Here is a 24,604-nt window from a genome sequence, read left to right on the forward strand (position 1 = left end):
TATTCAAGACCAGGCATCTTTTAGATGTTTATTAAATTTTATATAAAAAGCATTAAAAAACTTTGATGGAATGACCCTAGAAATACTTTATCTTCTCTTTTTATTTTCTTCTTCTCTTTTAGTGGCTGGTAGAAATAGGAAAAGGTGGGGGGTAAGTCATTTAGATGGGGAAAGACATTTCTCTAAATGTCAATACTTATGAAACGCCATTTTAAACCTTTATAAATGATTATCTTCCTCAGTACTGATGAGGCAGTTTCACATTGCTGCTCAATTTATTTACTCAGGAGACCAATTTATTTCACTACCTCTGTACTAACTGTTTGCATTGACATCTAGGTCTGCTTTGAGCAAGCAACTGTGACAAGTTGTTTATTGAACTGTAAACAGGTATTGTCTGAAGCTAAACAATGGCTTTATCTAATTAGGAGACCCTGGGTATCATCTTAGCCCCATGCGGCTATCCTAACCCAGCCTAACATCTCCTGCAGACTTCCTATGCCTTTTAAAATCTTCCTGCTCACAGTAAAACCCTTCATCACAAAATGAAGAATAATCCTTATTTTGTCCTGTAACTGTACATACTGGTGTTTTGTGTAAAAAAAGGACTGACTGCAATAAACTATGTAAGTGTGGCCCGATTTAGAATGGTTGAATAAGAAAAGGAAAACATGAATGAGATATAAAAAGAAAAGGATGAATAAAGATGAGCTGGGTCTGTTGCCTAGGCTGTATAAAGGCCTTGTATAAATTAGAAAACATTTTCCTACCAAAAGGGAACTGAGTGAAATGATGGTGATATGAGTTTTCAAAACAAAAATACAGGTATGATTATGGAAAGCATTATAGCAGCGCTGAGGGAGGAAGAGTGAAGTTTCTGAACTCAGATTGAAAGGGAGCAGGTACAAAAGCACTTGGGAGGCCTCATTTTAGCCGCCATCTCTGTGTGTCTGAAGATGCTAATTGAGCACAGCAATCAATGTCTTTTGTTTTTAGCTGTCAGCACTTTCCTGAAGGGCTTTGCCCAATACTAGAGGGAGAAACTCTTAACGAAGCTTCGAAGCTTTGCTTTTCAGTAGCTATTATTATTACAGTTTCCTCTTGGAAGGAAAGAATTAATTGCTATTAAAAAAAAAAAAAGTCACTGCAGTGAAGTTTTCAAATGTGTGGCCAAACGTAGATCACTTTCTTAAAAAAAGAAAAAAAAAATTGGCCAAGGGCTCCCCCACTGCTATACATTACAAAGAAAAAGGCTACATAAAAGTGAGCAGGGCGATGAGGTATTTCTTTCAGTCACAATATAGACATTATGTTTATTTTATCATAAAGCCAGATTTTCACATTCCTTTTGTCTCTCCCCTGGCATTGAGAGTTGCTTTCTTGGTTGCTTCCTTAACGATTTGTGTAATTGGTTTCACTCACTGAGGCCCAATTGGTGGGTTCATTGTGAGTGTCTCATGAAATATGAATCTATTTAAAAATTAATAGTAAATCAATATTAATTCAATAAAATATTTTAATCTGAGGTATAAATATTTTATACCTTCACACAGACATGCAGATTTCAAAAGCCGTTTTCATGTTTCTGACAGGCTGTCCAGTTTTGCCACGACGACATGGAAATTATTCCTCCTCGTACCGTGTGCCAGCTCTGGGCTCTCTCAGGAAGAGCTGCCCAGGTCAGTGGTTATGTTTATTCAAACTGCTGAAGGAATGCAAATGAGATGCTTGCTGCAGAGGAACACAGGAAAGTTTACCTTGTTTAATCGAGTTTATAGTTTCTCATGTCCCTGCCTGGAATAGACTGAAAGGGAGTCTCGTGCAGTCTTAGAGGTTAATCCTTGTTCACACCAGGTTTGACTCATATCAACCCTGGCACACTGTGGCACCTGAAGGCTTCCCTGACAAGGGGCTCTAAGGAGATAGACTGCCACCGATCTAGCTGAAATGAGCCAGTTGCACCTAGCTGATAAAACCAGAGATTTACTGGAGCAGACGGGCCAGAGCTTAAACAGGCTTCTCTCTCTATTGCAACCCCTTCTGTCACTTGAATCAGTCATCTTCCCTGTCAGGCAGCATCAGCTAAAACAATAGAGTGGCGTCTGAGTTTAGCTGAAAAGAAGGAGATGTCAGATAGCAGATAGGAGTGTGTTATTCTGATCCGTGAGGTTTGGTCCACTTGCAGTTCTCTGCCTGAATTCTGAGAGGGTGTTTCCTACTCCAGGTGTAGAATAAAGCCATAATGACTTCAGAGCTAAGGTAATGATAATGAATTAGGAGGGGAAAAATGGTGTCAGTACTGATTCAATACAAGAAGTGCTAGGTAGTGGCTAAAACAATAATTTTCCTCCTGTTGGGGTTTCTACCTTCATTTGTCTTTAATATATCTGTGCTACCTGATGCCTAAGCTATATTGGTAGATAGAAATAAGCTCCCAAAGAAGAAAATGGAAGCTGAACGCATTAAAAATTCATTGGCTATGGTTTCTTCTTCAGGGAGTGATGGTAAATGAAGCAATTGAATGACTGAATGTTTTCTGTGCATGGCCCAAGCCCTGGAGAACAAGTCTACACAGGTTAGAATAGCCCCAAATTAGGAAGCGAATGTTATGAACACAGTAGGGAATTTAAATAAGATGCCTAACAGACAAGCCTTGAGTCCTTCACATCTCCGTGGGTCCCCAGAGCCCCGCATAGAGGCTTGCATTTAGTAGGCCTTCAACATACATTTTGCTCAAGGGATGAATATTTATATATTCATTTTTGGCAGTTACTTAATTTGCCTTTGCAGTGTTCTCTGCACACAAAGTAGGTGTATTTCAAAATCGTGCCCTAGAATGATATATATGCTTAACTTTTCAGAAATTTATTGTTGTATTTTCATTTTAGAAGAGAAGGTTGCAACTTTGTAGAAACGTATTGCTGCTGCTTATTGAAGCTAAAGGAATGTAGCTGCATCAATCAGGTCTCATGGCAGGGCTCTCTTTCCTGTGTGTGGGAGGGCACCACGAACAAACGTTTCTTCTAAGGTGTCCCCTGGCACTGATAGCACTCTCCTCTTCCGTTTTCCTTTATCTGGTAAGCTGCTTTATTTCTGAATGTATTTGAGTGAGTTCTCTGGTCTTCTTTCATAAACCTATTGAGTGGGAGGTATGGATCAGTATATGTGGAAAGGGCCTGAGTCTGTTGTTAAATCAAGAGGGGGTCTTGATAGGTTGACCAACTGTTCTGTTTTGCCCAGGAACTGTACTAATTTTGGTAGTGAAGTTTCCATGTCCTTGGAAATCCCTGAGTTCTAAGCAGAAATATCAAGTTGGCACCTGATATTTCAGGTCTTGGACTTTTATGTTGTTCTGGGTTTCAGGTAAATGCTGAACTCCTGGAAGTTACATGGGTTTGAAGATTGAGAAGGACTGATATGTTTCTGATTTTTCTAATAATAATGTGTAAAATGACAGTTGTGTAGTTTAGAGATCTCCCACCTGGTTGTCTTTGCAAGCTCCATTCAGACTCACAAACCACATTTAGAGTCCATGAACAAGAAGGATCTAGCTTAGGAACCACAGCTTGACTGGCAGAGTGGGGCTGGCAGTTCTCTTTTGTCGGAGGACAAGACAGCTTAGTGGTAAAGCCAGGTTTCAAATCCAATGTCCTTGCCTTGCTTCTAACCACTCTGCTAAGAGGCATTCTGCAGTTAACAGTGATGGTGGTGATTAAAGTGTGCTCACTTTTATTGGAGTTGTTTATTCGTGTTTTTCCAGTCAATCATAGCTCCCTTAGAGGCAAGAATCTGGCCTTATTCAACCTGCATTTTCCCTGGGACCTAGTGGTTTTTGTGGTGTAGGGCAGTCCTTTGGCTTCTTGGGGGGTTGCCTAGCCTCCTGGCAGTGAGTGTTGGTATGTAAGAGCCTCAAAGTTGCAGCACCTTCCTCCTCACTTCGCCCTCATCTCCATCTTCATTTTCCTATCACCGCCATTGGAGTTTACTCTGTCTGTCTCCCGTGGAAAGTGGTTGGAGGAAACCTTATTATTTACATGGGGATAAAAAATCAGGTCTTCCTAATTCTTGCTGTGTGGGTGTCTAGGTGTGTGTGCACACTTTTGTATATAGAAAAAACGAGGGAGACATAAAGCCTTATTCAGATTTATGTATCCTTTTATGTAGACAGATTTTTAATACTCAGGAACTTGTCTATTTCTTCCAAACCACCCATATTTACTGGGAGGACAAAAAATTTATTGCCCTGTTGCCTAAAAGCAGCTGTTCCAGATGTCTGAAGAGAGGCCATATGCAAATATCCCAAAGGTATGACACTTCAAAGGATGACACTTTATTTAATTGTAAATGTTTAGATTTATAAGAATTTAATTTCTTTCAAAGTAGAAAGCAATATGGCATATTAGGAAAAATCAGAATGGTGTAAATGCTGGTATTCTGTGATCTTAGCCAGAAAAATTAAGCTTCTTGAGCTTTAGTTTCTTCAACTAGGAAGTGGCATAATGTCTACCTTGTAGGGTTTTTGTGAGGTCTGGGTAGAAGTATTGTTTCAAGCAATAGTTTCTGGCACATAATGATGACTCCAGAAATGGGAGCTATTAAAAGTAAGACAGAACTTAGTTTAGCTTAAGAAAGTGCTTTCAAGTATTAGCACTGCCTAGCAATGAAATGGGCTTCACATCATTGAAGGCGTTGAAAACAAGGCCAAATCATTATCTCTCTGGGATGCAGTAGAGGGAAATTCTATGCAATGTAGAGATTTCCATTATTTAATAGCTCATATGAGGGGTTGAGAAATTCTCACCTAAACTTCTCCATAAAAATACTGAAATTAAACACTTCTTTGACAGTTTTTATGGTAGATATATGAATTGGTGGGTCTCAAAGAAGAATCTCGTTCCCAGAGTGGGGAGACTAGCTGTGATTCTCCTTTTAGAATGATACTTAGTATTCGCCCTGTCCAGGCATCGTTGGAAGGAACTGGTGAAAAGAAGAATAAGGAACTTGGGTGTCTTTCTTCCACTTTGTCGTGGCCCCCTGACTTCTTCTGTTCTAGCCCTAGGATTTCTTCTGCTTTCAGAGGAACAGGGAAAGACTTTCACAGTGCATGGTCATTTAGCTAACATCCCAGGAAGCACTTTTTGAAGGGAGTGGTTATTTGGGAAAGGCTGGGAGAGTGGATAAAAATTATCTTCAATGCAATTTGTATGTTTGTTGCCTTAGCTTTGTTATGATGGTAATTGATGGGACTTCCAATAGTTTTCCCCTTACACAGGGCTCAAGATAAATCCATTTTTGATGACTTTTGGGTGTTTGTATATGGTAAGTAAACAAGCGGCCCCTTCATTAAAGTTAGTTTAAGGAACACAGTTTACCTAATTTTAGTACTGTACATTCCCTAGACCAAGCTTGTTAATCCATAGCCTGCGAGCTTCATGTGGCTCAGGAAGCCTTTGAATGTGGCTCAGTGTAAATCTATAAACTTTCTTAAAACATTATGAGATTTTTTTTTGCAACTTATTTTCAGCTTATCAGCTATTGTTAGTGTATTTCATTTATGGCCCAAGACAATTCTTCTTCCGGTGTGGCTCAGGGAAGCCAAAAGATGGGACACCCCTGCCCTGGACTATAACCTACAGGGCTGTTGGCTTGCTGCTAGCAGCACTTTTTTCTTGTGGTTTTAATACTAGAAAATGTATTTTAAAATCCTTTTAAAAGATGATGCTTTAAAGATCATCAATGAAGTTAAGACCTCAAGTTATCTAAATAAAAGCTTATTATTATTATTTTTGCTGCAAACTACAGGAAGCCTTTATTCATAAGGTACAAGTACCTCAAAAGCTGTCTGATTAAAAACACATTTCTACTGATGTTGTTTGATATGCTTTCTATTCACATAGAAATGGAGCTCACAGTTAACATGATGCATTAATTATGTCCATCTCAATAGTAATTAAAATTTTTTAAAAAAATTACAAATTAATATTTCTTATAAATGTATACACAATAATTCTCAACAAAGCATAGGCATATTATATACTGCAATATAGAAAAAGAATAATACATTTTTGGTTGAACATTGAAGTCAAACAATGTAATTTACAGGTTAATTTAAGGAGAAAAATATGTGACAGTTCAACAGGTGCAGAAAACATGTTGATCAAAATTCAACTTCAATTAATGATATGAATTCTGCAAAATAAAAAGAAGGAAAAATTCTCAGTCTAACAAAAGGCACTTACAAAAATTCTAGTGCTTATATTATTCTTAATGGTGAAATACCAAATGTACTTCCTCACAGAGAAGTAACAGGTATGGTTGTCCACTTTTTATTTATTTATTTTTAAATTTCTTCAAGGTTTACTTAAATATTAATCTATATGGAATGTAATTTTTTTGTGTGTGTGTCTGTGAAAATGGCCATACTTCCCAAAGTAATTTGTAGATTTAATGCTATTCCTTAATGCTATTCCTATCAAGCTACCACTGATTTTCTTCACATAATTAGAAAAAACTACCTTAAACTTAATATGGAACCAAAACAGAGCCCATAGAGCCAAGACAATTCTAAGCAAAAAGAACGAAGCTGGAGGCATCATGCTACCTGACTTCAAACTATACTACAAGGCTACAGTAACCAAAGCAGCATGGTACTGGTACCAAAACAGATATATAGACCAATGGAACAGAACAGAGGCCTCAGAAATAATACCCCACATCTACAATCATCTGATCTTTGACAAACCTGACAAAAACAAGCAATGGGGAAAGGATTCACTATTTAATAAATAGTGCTGAGAAAACTGGCTAGCAGAAAACAGAAACTGGACCCCTTCCTTACACCTTATACAAAAATTAACTCAAGATGGATTAAAGACTTAAACATAAAACCTGAAACCATAAAAACCCTAAAAGAAAACCTAGACAATACTATTCTAGACATAGGCATAGGCAAAGACTTCATGACTAAAACACCAAAAGCAATGGCAACAAAAGCCAAAATTGACAAATGGGATCTCATTAAACTAAAGAGCTTCTGTACAGCAAAAGAAACTATCATCAGAGTGAACAGGCAACCTACAGAATGGGAGAAAATTTTTGCAATCTATCCATCTGACAAAAGTCTAATATCCAGAATCTACAAGGAACTTAAACAAATTTTCAAGAAAAAGACAAACAAGCCCATCAAAAAGTGGGCAAAGGATATGAACAGACGCTTCTCAAAAGAAGACATTTATGTGGCCAACAAACATATGAAAAAAAGCTCATCATCACCTGTCATTACAGAAATGCAAATCAAAACCACAATGAGATACCATCTCATACCAGTTAGAATGGCAATCATTAAAAAGTCAGGAAACAACAGATGTTGGAGAGGATGTGGAGAAATAGGAACGCTTTTACACTGTTGGTGGGAGTGTAAATTAGTTCAACCATTGTGGAAGACAGTGTTGCAATTCCTCAAGGATCTAGAACCAGAAATACCATTTGACCCAGCAATCCCATTACTGGGTATATACCCAAAGGAATATAAATCATTCTACTATAAAGACATATGCATGTGTATGTTTATTGCAGCACTATTTACAACAGCAAAGACTTGGAACCAACCCAAATGCCAATCAATGATAGAGGAACATCACACACTGGGACCTGTCGGGGGTAGGGAGTAAGGGGAGCAATAGCATTAGGAGAAATATCTAATGTAGATGACAGCTTGATGGGTGCAGCAAACCACCATGGCACATGTATACCTATGTAACAAACCTGCATGTTCAGGACATGTATCTCAGATCTTAAAGTAAAATAAAAAAATTTAAATATAATGAATTTTGAAGTATAAAAGCATTTTATTTAAAACATACCTGAATTCTTAAATTTCCCAACATGCTTGTTGGGGAAAAAACATTTTTTGCTATTTGACTGAGTCTAAGGTATTTGAAAGTTGCTCACAAGCACTTTGTCAAGATCTAATCACTTTCTACTTAAAATAATATCTTAGTTTCTCTGGTAAGAGTTGTAATGGAGTTTTCAGTCTGAGTTTTCCTGTCTACCCTCAAAATCTCCTGATTAATCTGGTGACTTCCATTTTAATGGAATTTCAGTGGGATTTTTATTAAAATATAAACTAGAACTACTTTCATTTCATAATTTTAACTAAAAACATGCACAGAGATGGGATTCCAAATGGATACTGGGAGTTAGAAGAGAAAAAGAAATGTAATATCACTGATTTACAGTTCTTTGTATCAAGGATTTTAGATGTTAAAACTATTATATACTACAGAAGATTTATTGGTTGAATTTTTTTTTTTCTGAGTTTATCACTTAGGGGTCAGTCAGGGGAAAAAATAGAATCTGCTCTAGGTGTTTCAACAGAAAGAATTTAATATTGAAAACTGCTTTCTCAGATTATAGAAGGGGTCAAACATCACACAAAAGATGGTGTGGCATCCCAAGTAAGTAATAAGAACAAGAAGCTACTACTGTCCCTAGGCCTGGGACAACAGGAGCAGTTGGTGTTACCAGGATCTGGAAGCTGGGCTATCCAGTGGGAGATGAAACCATAACAAGGAGGGACTATCTAGTAGTATCTAGCTTCTCCAGAGTCACAGAGAAGACTTAGTCCCCATTAGAGGTTCTATCAAAATGAATCTTAGAAATGTTGTTTGTTGTGATTTCAAGAAGAGCAGGAAAAAGGTAATAAATTTGTCAGAGAACATACAGGCAAATGATGGGGACAATGGGAACCAGCATAGATGTTGTTCAATGCATAAAGATATAGGACCTTTTGGTACCAGAGATGAGACAGCTTATTTTCAGTATGCATCTTGGACAACATCTTCAGAATGGTAGTTTGCACTGATTTCTCCTTCCTTAGACCTTATTTTATAAACGTATAATGTAATCCATTTATAATGGGCATGAAATAAACAGTTTAATCCCAAGTATCTGTGGTTATGTTGTGATGCTTAAAAATGTGAGACACCAAACATTATGCTTAACTTAGATAATGCTCTCTTTATCTCAGTAATATGGGAACTGAAGAGTCCACTGACTAGCAAACATATTCATTCCTCAAAGACACAGGCCAGATTCACTCAACACAGAGGTAAGGCACAATGTAAATGCACAAACTATTTGCAGGCAGAAAGGCAGCAGGCATTCTAAAGATAGACAGGAGAAGAAATCTCCTGCTTCAGCGCTTTTGCAGGTCTGAACAATAGCTGGTAGGAAGAGGATGAGCTGGAGCTATAGAGATACAGTTATTGAAGACTGGAAACTTACAGTGTAAACATTCAACAATTGCTGACAGAAGAAAAAGAGGACCCAGACAGAATCAGGACATGAATATTTTTCTTAAAGTTTCATTGGTTCCCCGGGAAAAAGTGGGAAAAGAAAAAAAAGCAGTGCCTGAACGATGCTTCCCATTTTATTGTTTCTATTTTTAAAGAGAGTTTAGCTAATTCATTCATGCATTCAACAAATATTTATTACATTTTTGCTCTATGCCAGGACAAAATGATAAACTGGGTATCAGTGGCTCCTGCCCTGTGAGAGCTTATAGTCTAGAGGAAGATGCTAACTAATGACCAGAAACTTCAGAAAAGTCTAACAGTTGTTAGCACGGATGAAGTGAGGACTTCTAGGGTCTTGTCTTATCTTGAAGGAGTACCTAATCCAGGTGGAGTGAGAAAAAGGAGGTGAAAGATTAGGGGAGAAAAACAGTCCACAATATTAAGCCTTGCAGGATGAGTAAGAATTGTTCAAGAAAAGAGTAATCAGGAAGAATAATCCAGGCAAAATAATAGCATATGATATATAAATCCTTGCCAGCAAGGAGAGCATGGTGTTTTTGAGGATATGAAATTAATTCAAAATGGCTGGTAGACAGATTGTTATATACTAAGTAGCAAGATAAGAAACCAGTTAGGTAAACAGGCTTTAGGTCTTCATAAATTATATTGAGGAATTTAGATTTAACTCATTCATTCATTTATCCATTTACCTATCCATTCAACAAATAGTTTTCAGGTCTATATGCTAGGTGCTTGGCATAAAATGGTGAAGACAGAACCTCTTCTCTCACAGAACCCAGTAGTCTATGCAGGGAGATAATTTAAAAAGCAGTTTCAGTAAAGCATAAAAAGCTCTATGATAGGACAGCTATGCTGAAAGGTGGTTGCTATGCAAACATGCAGTAGAGGCACTTAATCTGATTTTGTCGGCAGGGAAGATGATGGTGGTGGGGAGAGGTAAGGACAATGATCCAGAAATGACATTTAACCTAAGACCTAAAGAATTATTAGGAGTTAGTAGTTAGAAAGATTGAGGTAGTGGTTCTCTAAACATAGGAATGAGCATGTGCAAAAAGCTGGAAGCAAGAAAGCACATGCCTCATCTGATGACATAAAAGAATTTCTCTATGGCTAAAGGAGTGTATATATCCTAAGGGTAGTGAGAAGAAACATTTAGAGCATTGAGAAAGACTACTGGGCATATATGTGAAGAAATATAAGAGTTTTTAACAGATTTCCTATATATTAGCAATGATTATTTAAATATAATTGAGAAAAAATTGTCAACAAAAATATTAATAAGTATGGTAGCAGTGAACACATATGAAGCATTATGACTGGTACCAAAGCTTCTATTTTGAGTCACTCTGCAAAACCTAACTCTCACAGTTCTGTGCTCTTTTCACTGCATTATACTATTTCTAGAAACTTCATTCACCGTGTGATCATAACTCTGTTGAAAAACTTTTCTCTCACTTTAGGTTTCCCAAGCCATCTTTCCTACACTTATAAAAGGGAGACAAGTGTTTAGCTTAGCTCTCGCCAGTAGATGGCCTGATGATGTGCAGTTCAGTAGCAGAATCTCTGAATGCGTACCTAGGGCTAGGGTCTTCCTACCACAATTTTTGGGGAAGAGCAGTGGCTGCCCGAGTCTGGGTTCTTTTTTCCTGACATCCTTGTTCTAAATCTTGCTGGCTTTATTTCCAGTATATTCTTGTACTTTCCGTATTCTTGCCTTTTAAAGTTCTTCCTATTCAAAGGATTATTTTCTTCCAAATGCTTCTGGGTCATTCCATTCTGCACATATTGTATTAGATAACATATTGACATTTTGCAATGCAATTTTATGATTTTATGGTCGTGCACATAAGTTTCTCAGCATGCTGGCCACAGTGAACACATTTCCATCAGTAAAGGCGCGGTGCATGGACAGCCCAGATGTTAGCTAGTTGAAGAAACTCTCTAAACCTTAGTTAAATGACCTAGCATGCTACTTTGGAATTACCATAATGCCTTTGGGAAAGACATTTATCTGGCTATGTTTAATTTTCTACGGCAATAGCTTCAAGAAAAAATACTGAAGGAGGATTTATTTGCTCAATACTTTCTGTGGTGATATTTTTATTTTGTATTAAATATACCTACTACATAAATTCAGTGCTTCCTCAGTTCATCATAGTTTAGGTATATTTAAAATATCACATGCTATCAGTGTAAGTGTGAAACTTGTTTACTGAATTTCTTCCTGAGCTGAGTCCAGACACTCTTTAACTTAGAACAAATTGCACATGCAAAATGAAGATAAAATGCCAACATTCAGAGCAAGGCAAGTAAATATTGTTATGAGCACTGCTGAAATAGAGGAAGGACCATTGGGCTTGGAGTGGGAAAAAGTGGGTCTGACACTCAACTTTTCTATTTAGTAGCAGTGGGACCTTGGATAAACCTGAACCTTGCTTTTCTCATACAAAATTGGCACGATGGATTCATGCGTTACTTTCTTGTATTCATTCATTTATGGTTCCATTCACTTACAAAAAAATTTGCTGACCTCACAGACTGAGATAGAGAGGACTCCCTCCTCCTCAATTTTTTTGGGAATACTTTCAGCAGGGATGGTACCAACTCTTCTTCATACATTTGATAGAATTCAGCTGTGAATCCATCTGGTCCTGGGTTTTTTTTTTTCTGGTTGGTAAGCTTTTTATTACTGATTCAATTTCAGAACTCATTATTGGTCTTTTCAGAAATTCAGTTTCTTCCTGGATCAGTCTTAGGAGGTTGTATGTTTCCAGGAATTTATCTATTTCTTCTAGGTTTTCTAGTTTGGATGCATAGAGGTGTTTATAGTCGTCTTTGAGGGTTTCTTTTTATTTCTATGGAGTTGGTGGTAATTCCCCTTTGTCATTTCTGATTGTGTTTATTTGGATTTTTTCTTATTAGTCTAGCTGATGGTCTACCAATCTTGTTAATTCTTTCAAAAAAAAAAACAAAAAAACAAAAAAAACAAAAAAACAACCTCCTGATTAGTTGATCTTTTGTATGGTTTTTCATGTCCCAATTTCCTTCTGATTTTGGTTATTTTTTGTCTTCTGCTAGTGTTGGGGTTGGTTTGCTCTTGTTTCTCTAGTTCCTTTAGGTGTGATGTTATGTTGTTAATTTGAGATCTTTCTAACTTTTTGATGTGTGTGTTTAATGCTATAAACTTCCCTCTTAACACTACATTAGCTGTATCTCAGAGACTTGGATGTGTTGTGTATTTATTATCATTTGTTTCAAAGAATTTCTTGATTTTGGTCTTAATTACATTGTTTACCCAAAAGTCACTCAGAGGAAGGTTGTTTAATTTCCATGTAATGGTGTGATTTTAAGCAATTTTCTTAGTGAGGCCAGCATCATCCGAATACCAAAACCTGGCAGAGACACAATAAAAAAAGGAAACTTCAGGCCAATATCCTTGATAAATATGAATGCAAAAGTTCTCAACAAAATACTAGCAAACCGAATCCAGCAGCACATCTAAAAGCTATCCATGATGATCAAGTAGGCTTCATCCCTGGGCTGCAATATTGGTTCAACATATGTAAATCAACAAATATGATTAATCACATCAACAGAACTAAAACAAAAACCATATGATCATCTCAATAGAAGCAGAAAATATTTTTGGTAAAATTAAACATTACTTCATGTTATCAACCTTCAAAAAACTAAGCATTGAAGCAACATACCTCAAAATAGTAAGAGCCATTCATGACAAACCCACAGCCGATATCATACTGAATAAGCAAAAGTTGGAAGCATTCCCCTTGAGAACTGAAACAAGACAAGGATGCCCACTCACACCATTCTTATTAAACACAGTACTGGAAGTCCTAGCCAGAGCAATCAGACAAGAGGAAGAAATAAAAAGCATCCAAATAGGAAGAGAGGAAGTCAAACTGTCTCTCTTCACAGATGATGTGATTCTATACCTGGAAAACCCCATAGCGTCTGCTCAAAAGCTCCTACATGTGATAAACAACCTCAGCAATGTTTCAGGGATACAAAATTAATGTACAAGAATCAGTAGCATTTCTATACACCAACAACATCCAAACTGAGAGCCAAATTAACAATGCAACACCATTCACAAAAGCCACAAAAAGAATAGAATACCCTGGAATACAGTTAACTTGGAAGGTGAAAGATCTCTACAACCAGAATTACAAAACACTGCTCAAAGAAATCAGAGATAACACAAACAAATTGAAAAACATTCCATGGTCATGGATAGGAAGAATCAATATCATTAAAATGGCCATACGCCCAAAGCAATTTACAGATTCAATACTATTCCTATCAAATTACCAATGACATTCTTCACAGAATTAGAAAAAAATATATTAAAACTTGTAAGGTACCAAAAAAAATAGCTTGAATAGCCAAGGCAATCCTAAGAAAAAGAACAAAGCTAGAGACATCATGTTACTTCACTTCAAACTATACTGCAAAGCTACAATAACCAAAACAGCTTGGTACTGGTACAAAAACAGACGCATAAACCAATGGAACAGAATAGAGAGACCAGAAATAAAGCTGCACACCTACAACCATCTGACCTTGGACAAACTCAACAAAAACAAGCAATGAGGAAAGGACTCTCTATTCCATAAATGACACTGGGATAACTGGTTAGATCACATGCAGAAGATTGAAACTGGACCCCTTCCTTACATCATATACAAAAATCAACTCAAGATGGATTAAGTACCTAAATATACAACCTAAAGCTATAAAAAGCCTGGAAGATGACCTAGGAAATACTATTCTGGATATAGGATCTGGCAAATATTTCATAAGGAAGATGCCAAAAGCAACTGCAACAAAACCAAAAATGGATAAATGGGACCTAATTAAATTAAAGAACTTCTGCACAGCAAAAGAAACTATTAATAAACAGACAACACATAGGAGAAAATATTTTCAAACTATGCATCTGACAAAAGTCTAATATCTGGAATCTATAAAGAACTTAAACAAATTAACAAGCAAAAAACAACCCCATTAAAACATGGGCAAAGGACATGAGCAGACATTTTTCAAAAGAAGACATACACATTGCCAACAGCATATGAAGAAAATACTTAACATCACTAATCATTAGAGAAATGCAAATCAAAACCACAATGAGATAGCATCTCATACTAGTCAGAATGGCCATTACTAAAATGTCAAAAAATAGCAGATACTGTCAAGATTGCAGAGAAAAGGGAGCACTTATACACTGCTGGTGGAAATGTAAATTAGTTCAGCCATTGTGCAAAGCGGTGTGGTGATTTCTCAAAGAATTTAAGGCAGAAGTACCATTTTGTCCCAGTAATCATGTTATTGGTTATACAAAGACACATGCACACGTATGTTCATCACAGCACTATTCACAATAGCAAAGTCATAGAATCAATCTAAATGCCCACCTGATGGTAGACTGGATAAAGAAAATCTGGTAAATATACACCCTGGAACAGTACACAGTCATACAAAAGAATGAGATCATGTCCTTTGCAGCAACATGGATGGAGCTGGGGCCATAATCCTGAGCTAACTAATGCAGGAACAGAGAACCAAAGCCACATTTTCTCACTTATAAATGGGAGCTAAACATTGAGTACACATGAACACAAAGGAGGGAATGACAGACACCAGGGCCTAGGAGGGACAGGCTTAAAGAACTACCTGTAGTACCGGTACTATGCTTATTGCTGGGGTGACAAAATAATCCGTGCACCAAGCCCCATGACATGTAATTTACCTATATAGGAAACCTGTACACATTTCCCTGAAACCTGAAATAAAAGCTAAAAAAAAAATTTACTGAAAGCCTAATATGCGGTAGGCATTTTGGTAGGTAACCAGCACAGTCCCTGCCCTCATAGGTTGTCGTAGAAGTCAAATGAGGCGATCATACCAAGTGTTATCATTTATTAAGTGCCTACTATGTGCCATGAACTTTACATTATTATTTCCATTATACATATTCCATGGACTTAAATATATTACCTCAGTCAGTCTTCTCATAAACCTGTTTTGGGTAGTTACTGCCAATGTGCACATAAGGTAATTGAAGTACAATTTAAAAACTTGTCAAAGTTAAATAACTTATAAGGGCATGACTGGGATTTGAACCAAGGTGGATCTGATTCAAAAGACACTGATTTTCCAAGAAAACATGTCAATATAAAAGTTCTTTACAAACATAAAAAGTGCCATATAAAAATAAAATAATATTTATTATTATTGTTCTCCACACCTATATATGATGAAATAAAAACAGACCAAAGCCAAAACCAAGATAGGAATTAGGGGCTTAGTCATGTTACTGTGGAAATTCTCATTATAATGCTTTTGATTTCTGGTTTTTCAGTTTTGAAATTTTCTTTCTCTTTTTCCCTTGTGGGTACACATTGTTGCTGTTCTTTTTCTGTCTGCAGATCATGCCTGGGCTTTTGGTAAACACACAATTTTTTAAAAATGGAAATGGTTTCATTCCAATGAATCATTGTGTCAAGGAGGTTGTGTACCTCCTCGATGATGAAAATGCCAATTTCTCATAAAAAGGCAAAAACCCTCATTTTAAAAGGTTGAAAATAATGTTATTTAACTAATTTCAAATGGCTACTTTTAGGTCACTGAAAATGTCCAAATATAAGAATAATCTCTGGGGTCTGTAACATTTTCATTTGATTCAAGAATGGATAAACTTTAATTCATTTTAACCTCTTGCCTTTTGGTATTTTGCTCTTCTGACAGGGAAGTGTCTGTCCACTGTGAGATCTGTCTTAGTGCTAGGGCCTGCTTAATCCGGAATCTGTTTTCATTATATCCTTGAAAGCTAAAGACATTTCCAAGTTTTTGACACAGAGTATATACAATTCTATACAATGTAGATTTATTGAACATTTTCTTGAAATGTAACATACATAAACTATTATAAAAATCAGTATATTTTTAATAGAACATCACCAATACCCCAAAGCTTCATTCACACCCTCTTTCAACTATAACATCTGCAAAGCTAACAGCTCTTCTGATTTCTATTAAAATAGATTAGTCTTGCCTGCTTTTGGATTATATAGAGAGAAAAACAGAATTCTATAATAGATCTCTTTTTGTGTCTGATTTTATTCACTCAACATTATGTTTATGAGATTCATCCATGTTGTTACTGCATAGCAGAAGTTTATCTTTATTTCTGTATAATATCCCATCTATTTCTTATTCATTCTATTTTATATAAGCATTTGGGTTGTTTCTTCTTTGTGGCTGCTTGGAATATCTGCATAAATGTCATTTGGTACACATATGTATACATTCTTGGGGGGTGTATATCTGGGGGTGAAACTGCCTGGTAGGAGAGTATATTTTATGCTTTAGTAGATACTGTTAGTTTTTCAAAGTGGTTGCACCAATTTTAAAATCCCATCAGCAATATTTGCAAACTTCTGTTGTTCCATATCCTCTCCACGTTTTAAAATATTAACCATTCTGGTGAAGTATAGTGATATATCATTATGATTTTAATTTGTATTTCCCTAATGACGAATGAGGTTGAACACTTTTTAATATTTTTACTGGCTGTTTGTATGTCTTCTTTTGTAATGTGTTTTGTAGTCATTTGAAAAATGTCTTCCCAAAGATGTCTATTTCCTAATTCCTGGAACCTGTGAATACGTACAGTTACGTGGCAAAGGGGAATTCAGGTTGCAGAATGAAGATTGCTAATCAAATAAGGTTGCTAATCAACTGACCGTAAAACAGAGAGATTATCCTGGATTATCTAGGTGAGTCTAGAGTAATCACAAGGGTCTTTAAAAGTGGAGAAGGGTATTGGAAGAGAGAAACAGAGATGGCAGTGTGAGAAGCATGCAGTCCAATATTTCTGGCTGTGAAGGTCACAGAAGAGGGCTGTGAGCCAAGAAATGCAGGCGGCCTCTAGAAGCCAGGAAAGGCAAGTAAATGAATTCTCCCCTAAAGCCTCCAGAAGGAATGCAGGAATGCTTACACCTTGATTTTAGCAGGGTGAAACTCAATCCTACTTCTAAACTACAGCACTGTAAGATAATACATTTGTGTTGCTTTCATCCACTAGGTGTGCAGCAATTACAGCAGCAATAAGAAATTGAAACGTCTTCAAGTCTTTTGTCCATACTCTTATTGGGTCTGTCTTTTTGATTTGTAGAGTTTTTGGATATATTATAGATATAAGTACTTTGTTGGGTTTGCTCAATATGTTCTTTTTTCTAACATGAGGCATCATCGATGGATAAAATTATATATATTCAAGTTATACATGATGTTAAATATATATGTATATATTGTGAAATCATTAATGCAATCCAGTTAGTCAACACATCCATCACCATTTTTCTTTGGTGTGGCAAGAACATTTAAAATCTACTCTCTTAGCAAATTTTAAGTATATAATACAGTATTATTAACTATAGTCACCATGCTGTACATTAGATCCCTATCCCTAGGACTTGTCAATCTTTTAACTGAAAATGTATAGCATTTTCCCTTTTCTCTCATCCATCAGCCCCTGCAACCACCATCCTACTTTCTATTTCTATGAGATTTCTTAAGATTCCATGTATAAGTGAAATCAGATGTTTGTTTTCTCTCTTTGATTTATTTCACTTAGCATAATGCCTTCAAAGTTTTCCTATGTTGTTTCAAATGGCAGAATTTCTTTCTTTTTTATAGCTGAACATTATTTCTCTGTGTGTCTGTGTGTGTGTGTATGTGTGTGTACACGTGTGTGTGCATGTATCCCATTTTCTTTATCCATTCATCTATTAATGGACATTTAGGTTGTTTCCACATCTTGGTTATTGTGATAATGCTGCAACGTACATGAGAATGCAGGTATCTCTTTGACATATTGATTTCATGGTTTTTAGATATATACCCAGAAATGGGATTGCTGGATCATATGGTAGTTCTATTTTAAAATTTTTGACGAATTTCAATACTGTTTTCCATAATAGCTGTACCAATTTACATTCCTACCAACAATGCCCCAGGATTCTCTTTTCCCTACATCCTCACCATCACTTGCTGTCTCTTGTCTTTTCGATAATAGTCATTCGAACAGGTGTGAGGTAATATCTCACTGTGATTTTGATTTGCATTCCTCTGATGATTAGTGCTGTTGAGCATCTTTTCATGTGCCTGTTGACCATTTGTGTTTTCTTTGGAAAAATGTCTGTTCAGGTACTTTGCCCATTTTTAAATCAGTTTTGTATTTTTGCCGTTGAGTTGTATGAGTTCCTGATATATTTTGGCCATTAACTCCTTATCAGATATATGGTATCAGATATATGGTTTATAAATATAAATATTTTTTACCATTCTGTAGGTTACTTTTTTATTTTGTTGATTGTTTGCTGTGCAAAATTGTTTTAGTTTGATGTAGTCCCATGTATTTATTTTTGTTTTTGTTACTAGTGCTTTTGGTAGCAAATTTTAAAAAAAAGTCACTGCCTATGTCAAAGAACTTTTCCCTATGTTTTCTTCCAGGAGTTTCAATCTTGCATTTAAGTCTTTCACCCATTTTGAGTTAATTTTTGTGAGTTGTGTAAAATAGGGGGCCAGTTTCACTCTTTGTATGTGAATGTTCAGTTTTTCCAACACCATTTATTGAAAAGACTATACTTTCCCCACGGTGTTTTCTTGGTGCCCTTGTCAAAAATTAGATGACTATATATGTGTGGATTTATTTTGGGGGTCTTGCTTCTGTTCCATCCATCTATGTGTCTCTTTTTATGCCTGTACCGCACTGTTTTGTTTAGAAAGCTTGTGATATAATTTGAAATCAGCAAGTGTGATGCCTCCAGCTTTGTTCTTCTTTCTCAGGGTTGCTTTGGCTAGTTGTGGTGTTGGTGGTCTCATGCATCTATGTTCTTAAGAGAGATTCATACAGTTTTTCTTTCATGCAATGTCCTTGTGAAGCTTTGGTAACAAGGTTTTGCTGACCAAATTAGAAATCACTTTGGGTTGTGGTGCCTCTTTTTTTATTGTCTCTTAGAATAGATGTAAGATTACTATTCCGTGTTTCTTAAATGCTGGTGGAGTTTATCAATAAAGCCATATGGAATTTTCTCTGTGATAAAATTTTTTAAAGGACTCAACTTATTTTATAGAGAGGATCATTCTTTTTTTTCGTTTTTTCTTATGTCAGCTTTGATAAGCTATATTTTTAAAGAAAAATCTCTTTTAGATTCCAAAATTTATTTACATAAGTTTGTTCATAATATCTTCATTTTAAAATGCTTGTAGGGGCTATAGAAATGCCTTTTTTACATTCTTAGATTTGGTAGTACTTACCTTCTTCCCTCATTTTATTTTTAACTTCGATAAGTCTTGCTAGGAGTTTATCAATTTTAACTTTTTTTTAAGAGGATAAATTTTTGGATTCATGGATTTTCTCTATTATGTGCGAATTTTCTGCTTCATTAATTTATGCTCCTACCTTTATTATTTCCTTTCTTCTGATTTCTTTGCATTTAACTTGCTGTTTTTTTGAAAGAGGAACTTAATCATTTAGTACTTTTTGCCTTATTTCTGTAATACACATATACTCTAAGGCTAAATATATCACTCTAAATATTGCTTTTGCTATAAATCACAAGTTTTGATGTTTTTGTTTTACTTAAACACATTTTCTAATTCCCTTTGTGACTTCCTTTCTTTTACCCATGTGCCATTTAGAAGTACATTGCATAAATTCCAAATATTTGAGAATTTTCTAGTTATTTTTTGTCATTGATTTCAATATAATTCTACTGTAGTCAGAGTATATTTTCCCTTTATTTCTATCTTTTTAAGTGTGTTTACGTATGTTTTATAGCCAAGCATATTGTCAATTTTGGTAAGTGTTCAGTTTGCCTTAAAATGATGTGCATTCTATAGTTATTATAAGCAGCATTCTACATATGTCACATAGGTCTAGTTTATTAATAATGTTCAAATCTTCTATGTCTCTATGATATTCTAGTATCTACTTGTTCTTTCAGATATTAAAAGAGATATGTCAAAATCTACTATGACCATGGATTTATCTAGTTCTCTCCCGTAGATTTTTTAGATTTTGAGAATATTTTATTAAGCATATACAGTTATGCAATTATTTTATCTTTCTTGGGTATTGAACTTTTGAACATGACAAAGTAACCCTCTTTATTTTTAATAATGCTTCTTTAAGATCTGCTTTGTCTGATATTAGTCCCATGATGTTAGCTTTCTTTGGTTAGTGTTTGCATGGTATAATGAATACCCCTGTGCATTGTCTCACATTTTCTTTACTTTACATCTGTATCAGATTTTTCCCTAAACACTCAATACTAGAAAACAGTATGTGTGGCATTCTGGGAAAATGTGTGCCTCAATGATTTTCACATAAACAGGTTATCCTTGAAGCATAACGAACAAAAATGTGCACAAGAACTTTAGGAGTATAGTACTTATAAACAAATAAGCCAGTTTTGATTAGATGAAATAAGCCAGTTGAGCAAGAGATAAATTAAAATAAAAATTTTTGAAAGGAAGAAAATATAATAAAAATACTATATGAGCACTTAACTGATGAACATTTAATCCATCTAGATGTGACTAAAATTTGAAATATGTCTTAATTAATGAAATGCAAATATTATAAACCTTAACAATACACAAATATAATAGCAAAGTTATCAGAAGTGGGACTATGTTTAAGTGTACAGATTTTATGCTATTATAGCAGGAGTCAATAGAATCCATCTAAAATTAAAATATTTGGTTTAAAATGCACAATAATTCCAATGTTTCAATATTTTTCATAATGCTTTTAATTAACTTCAGAGATATTTTAAAAATTAATGTTGCTTGTGCTGAAGAAACATCTGAAATTCAACAATTTTGTTTATTTCATTCTTTACTTCTCATTCAGTTAATTCAAGTACAAGCAAAATTACTATTATGTGCGCCAGGAAAGAGATGTCTGAAACAGTGATTTCTATTTGTTAACTACAGCTATTTGGGGATGGTAGGTTTTTAGTGAATTCTTTCTTACTTTGCATTGTTATTTTCCTTATTGTGTTACTTTTGCTTTTCTTATAATGAGCATGTATCATTTTTACATAAGCTATGCAGTAATTTTTCTAAAAATGTTAGACAGTGATAGAGCCATCTTTAGCTAGCAAAATTTTTCTCAACTTTTTCTAAATTTACTTTTAGAAAGAAACTTTATATTTTATCTTAAAAGAAGCTACTGATTGAATTATTCTTTGTCATGGTGAGCCTAATGTGATCAATTTTTATTTGGGGTTCACTAATGAAGAGTGAATCCTTTTGCTCTGCAACTCCTAGCATTCAGTATCATTCAGTATAACCTTTCATATCCCAGCCTTCCCTGTTTTAAGTCAAGTCTGTCATCTCTTCTTCTTAGATCTAGGAACAGACAGTGTCACCCAAAAGGACACTCTCTGAGGAGCAGGATGGCGGTGGGGTGCTACTGGTTTGAAAGTGTGTCAGATTGACAGCCGTTCTGCCATGTACTACAATAGACGGTCAAAGAATTAAAGCGCACAGTATCTTATTTTATGATGGAAGATGGGGAGGACAGGAAAAATCAGCTCACAATTATTGAGCGCCTAATGTATTCCAGGCATAGTCACAGCAACCCTGAGTTAGGTATTACTAATCCCATTGTGCACATGAGGAAAGAAAAATTTGAGAGAGGTGAGATGAGTTGTCTGTGTTTATGTGGCTAACTGGGAACACTGATAATGAAGCCTGAGCTCCCCCGGGCCCTTCTCTCTGCTTCTATTGCTGCTATGGACAAATTCCTATAAGTTCCTATATATTCCTACCAATTCCTATATAAGCTTTTATATGTTTTTGGTTAAATTTACAACTATGTTTATTGTACTGAACAAAAAACCCTTCAAGTTTTGCCTCTGACACAGATAATAAATTTACGTTTCAAATTGTTTTTATTTTAAGAATGACTACAAAGACAATGAAAGCAGATAATTCCAGCTAGAATCAAAATTTAATGGTGAAATGAGATCAAACTCACAAAGAGTTAATTACACTAGCACTAATTAAATGTAGTCTTCTTAAAAGAAGAAGAAAAAGAGCCAGCTTTATCCTGGCAAGAAGCCTGTAAAAAAGGGACGATCTGTCACAGACTCACAGAACACAGTAATTAAGGTCTGAAACGCTTCCCAATCAAAGAACAGGAAGAGTTCACTCCGAGTTAACTGTTTAAACAGCATCCCTTGTGAAATGGCATTGCTACTGTATGTTTTTAGATTGAATTGATTTAATTTCTTACTGTTTGCCTCTAAGTAGGAATTAGAGCTTCCATTAGGAATTGCTCAGGGTGCCCATTCTGGACTCCCTCATCCCAGGACAGGAGTGGAGGGAAGGACTAATGTAATGTGCATGTGATATATGCTGCAGCCAGAACCTGGTCACAGGCTAATTCAGCAACAGGCAGGAATAATGAACAATTAATGAATCCACATTGTGTTTACATGTCTAATTTTGATACTCATCATTTATATGTTCTAAGTAAGATGTTACGCTTTCACAGAAGCATAAAAATGTGCACGTAAACTAAAATATGTGCATTGCTCCAAAATTATGCTTAAATTTTACATTTCATTTCCTAGCAGAGACTCAGTCAACACATTCACACAGTGACACCTGTAACTCACACGTGGTGGTTTGGTTTAGTAACAGTTGATTTCCCTTTACAATAATACAATTGCCTGAACTCAGTTTCATGTATTGGTTCATTGTTCTTCCTTGCTGTCACTGTTAACCAGTATTTAGGCTTCATCCAGAACATCTACTCCACCTAAAAAGGATAGCAAATGAACAAAAAGGTTGACATGGTCACTTTCCTTTTACTACGATGTGAGGGCTGCAATTTTTCTCAATTCATAATGAATTTGTTTTTATATACCCAACCCACAGTTGCTTGTTGCCTATGTTAAGGGACAGATTTGTAAATCATATTTAGGTCCAATGTGACTTGTGAACAGGTAAGTTTTTATTCACTTTCTAAAAGCAATTAATGATTTCAACTTCCTGATAAACATAATAGCTAATATTTGTTGAGAGTTTTTTTTTTTTTAGGTACTAAGCTCTTTTGAGTGTGTCTTTTTAATTGTTTCAACAACCCAGTTAAGAATATATTATTAAATGTAATTGTCTCAGTTTTGTACATGAGGAATCTGTGATTTGGTTAAATAACTTGCCTAAGTCCACATAGAGCTCTACATCAGGAACTAACATTATGTTCTGGTAGTGGCAGACTAACCAGGGGGAGGTCTCTTGTCTGCACTAGCAAAATTCTACATCACTTAAGTCAGTGAAATGAGAGAAGTGCAGTTTGGTTTTTTGTTTGTTTGTTTGTTTGTTTTTTAAGATGGAGTCTCGCTCTGTCACCCAGGCTGGAGTGCAGTGGCCTGGTCTGGGCTCACTGCAAGCTCTGCCTCCCAGGTTCACGCCATTCTCCTGCCTCAGCTTTCTGAGTAGCTGGGACTGCAGGCGCCCGCCACCATGCCCGGCTAATTTTTTGTATTTTTAGTATAGACGGGGTTTCACCGTGTTAGCCAAGATGGTCTCGATCTCCTGACCTTGTGATGGGCCCGCCTCGCCCTCCCAAACTGCTGGGATTACGGACGTGAGCCACCGTGCCCAGCAAAACTTTGGGTTTTACACTCCTGTTCTATCCTTATAGTTTCTGACTACGGGCATGTTATGTAGAAGCAGAGCAAGTGGAGAGTCAATCATTCATGAAACTGGCAGAAGAGGCTACCTCTTCCTCCATCTCATTCTCTCCTTGTTCTGCTCCTCTTTTAAAATTTATTTTAAACTTCACCACCTAATTATGGTTTTACCATATTACTCACTCACGCAATTATTTTCCATTAACAAAAGTTTCTCATATTGGAGAAACTGTGATACTCAGTGAACGAAGACCATGAACCTTTATATTTCCTAGTATGATCCAGAACTCTTTGTAGAAACTATGGCCTCTGGCACAATATTTTCGCAGTCCTAAGAGTTTAGTATCCTATGATCTCAGTGGTATTTAACAATAAGTCCTGAAATACGTGTTTTCAAAAGCAGTGGAAAAATGGATGTCAGGTCCATTAATCGCAGATGAAAAAAATTTCTCTGGGCTGGAATGTCAACCAGGCATTAGTGGTGCCTTGCACTAAAAAATCTATTCAAATGACCTTCTCATTAGGTCAGCCTGTCCTTCTGCCCTGAGA

This window comes from Macaca thibetana, chromosome 1, assembly GCF_024542745.1.
Source record: "Macaca thibetana thibetana isolate TM-01 chromosome 1, ASM2454274v1, whole genome shotgun sequence".
In the NCBI taxonomy this organism is placed as follows: domain Eukaryota; kingdom Metazoa; phylum Chordata; class Mammalia; order Primates; family Cercopithecidae; genus Macaca; species Macaca thibetana.